Raw genomic sequence first — 3,034 nt, forward strand, 5'->3', positions numbered from 1 at the left:
TTTAGTTTTTAATCTATATATTCACCAATATCCAACGCGATCCTATTCCTTTCATTGTATCCTCACTTTACACTACTCGGTGTCCTTAAGACATGAATTGGCTGCTCTTCAACTTAATACTTAGGGTTGCAAAAAGAATTCCCAGGGCTACGTTACCAAAGGATCATTTATATCCCTCAACTGAGAAATCCCTGGCTTCCACTCGAAAATTCTTCAATGTGGACAATCCATATTAAACAATAGTGAACACTACCATCATCTACACTGATCAAGGTGATTGATCCAAAACTGGCCTCTGAAACTGAATACCAAGACCAGTGTACGAGACCGCTAGAGAGAAATAGAGAAGGAATAAATCTTTGGACATCAGCTTAAGCATCATAAATGATAAAGGCAAATCCTGCCCTAAATGAATCTACGGTGGTAGTGCCATACATTATGATGTAGCAACGGTATATTCGATGTGAAACTGGGATTCTATCACCCCAAGAAATCTGCAGTGATAAATCATACCAATATTGTCATGAACCAATGCACGTGTGACCGGTAGGTAGGTGATGGCGAGGTCAAACATGTTTTCCCCACTTGTTAGCTCTCAACATATGCTGGGGTCCAATCTGGCTGACATGTCCCGCAGGTCTCATTCATTTCAGTATGTATTGCTACTACCAATCCACTCTTGCCTGGCATTGACATATCTCACCCAAAGCACATCCTATGCCCTGGTTAACTCCAGGGCTCCTTGTATGTGTTGTTCACAATGGAGAAGCACCAACTTCTCAGCTGAGGGAGAATGTGCCTTCTCCACCATTCAATAATATTGTGGCTGATTTGATTGTGGGGTTAAGTTAACTTTCCTGCCAGGCTCCTATTATCCTTGATTCACTTATCTAACTCGGCCTTTACTATGTTCATTAACTCCACCTCCACTACTCGCTGGGGGAGAGAATTCCAAACATTTCCGACCCTTATAAAGCAGTAATTCCTCTCACCTCTGTTCTAAATGAGAAGCCCCTTATTTCGAAACTGTGCCCTCTAGTTCTAGATTGAGAATCCCAGCTGCTAACCCTCCTGACAATCTTATATTTTGAATAAGATCACCTCTCATTCTTCTAAACTCCAATGAGCAAAAACCCAATGGTTGAACTTTTCTTCATAATATAATTCCTTATCTCATGAAAAAACACATTGAACGTTCTCTGAACTCTGCATATTCTTCATTAAAAATGGGACCAATGCACTGTTGATGGTGTCTCGCCAATGTCATGTACAGTGTAAGATTTCCTCACGTTTATGTGTCATCCTCCTCGCAATAAAGGCAAAATTTATATTCAACCTCCTAATTCCATACTATGGTTGCATGCTGTTTCCTGTGATTCATGAACAATAGCAATAAGATCCCTCTGTACCAGAACACACTTATATTCTACCACAATATTCTTCCCATTGAAGTGGAATGTATCATATTTTCACAGATGGGCCCAACTGCTATTTTCTCGCCCACTCACTTAGCCTATCAATATTCCTTTGCAAACCACCTGCGTTCTCCAAACAACTTGCTTCCCAACTTAGCTTTGTATTGTGAGAAAATGCAAGTGCAATGCAATGTGTCCTTTTATCCTAGTCATTAATTTAGGTTGTAAATAGCTGAAGACCAGCACTGATTGTTGAGGCACTCCAATAGTTACAGCTTGCCAATCTGAAAATAAAGCATTTATTTCAATGTTGTTTCACATTAGCTAGCCAATCCTTATACATGTTGACTTCTTGTCCCCAAAACCACAATCATTTGCAGACACCTTATGAAATGTATTTTGGAAATCCATTACATTACATTCACTGGTTCCCTGTTATCCGCCTTATTTGCTACATACCTAAGAACTCTAATACATCTGTATCACACGATTTCCCTTTCATTAGAACAAGTTTCACTGAGCTTGACTTTATTTTGGTTTTCTAGATGTCCTGCGATTGCCCTCTAACAATGGACTTCAGCATTTCCCAGTGACATTTGCTAAGCGAACTGACCAATACTTTCCACTGCAGTCGTGGCTGATGACACCTATCCGAAGGTGACAGACTGATGCAAAGACTTGCTACAATGAGTAATTAGCCCCCTACTATACTCCCGTACACATACGACTGCGTGGCAAAATTTGGTTCCAACTCCATCTACAAGTTTGCTGATGATACGTCCATAGTGGGCCGGATCTCGAATAACGCCAAATCAGAATACAGAAGGGAGATAGAGAACCTAGTGCAATGGTTCAGCGACAACAATCTATCCCTCAATGTCAGCAAAACTAAAGAGCTGGTCATTGACTTTAGGAAGCAAAATACTGTACACACCCCTGTGAGAATCAACGGGGCCAAGGTAGAGATGGTTAGCAGTTTCAAATTCCTCGGGGTACACATCTCCAAACATCTGTCCTGGTCCACCCACGTTGATGCTACCACAAGAAAGCACAACAGCACCTATACTTCCTCAGGAAACTAAGGAAATTCGGCATGTCCACATTAATTCTCACCAACTTTTACAGGTGCACCATAGATGCATCACAGCCTGGAATGGCTCAGCCCAAGACTGCAAGAAACTTCAGAGAGTTATGAACACAGCTCAGTCCATCACACAAACTTGCCTCCCATCCATTGACTCCATCTACACCTCCCGCTGCCTGGGGAAAGTGGGCAGAATAATCAAAGACCCCTCCCACCCGACTTACTCACTCTTCCAACTTCTTCCATCAGGCAGGAGATACAAACGTCTGAGAACATGCACGAACAGACTCAAAAACAGCTTCTTCCCCGCTGCTGCCAGACTCCTAAACGACCGTCTTATGGATTGACCTCATTAACACTACACCCCTGTATGCTTCACCCGATGCCGGTGTTATGTAGTTACATTGTGTACCTTTGGTTGCCCTATAATGTATTTTCTTTTGTTTCCTTTTCTTTTCATGTACTTAATTATCTGTTGAGCTTCTATGCAGAAAAATACTTTTCATTGTACCTCGGTACACATGACAATAAACAA

This window comes from Scyliorhinus torazame, chromosome 2 (genome assembly GCF_047496885.1).
Source record: "Scyliorhinus torazame isolate Kashiwa2021f chromosome 2, sScyTor2.1, whole genome shotgun sequence".
NCBI classification, from domain to species: Eukaryota; Metazoa; Chordata; class Chondrichthyes; order Carcharhiniformes; family Scyliorhinidae; genus Scyliorhinus; species Scyliorhinus torazame.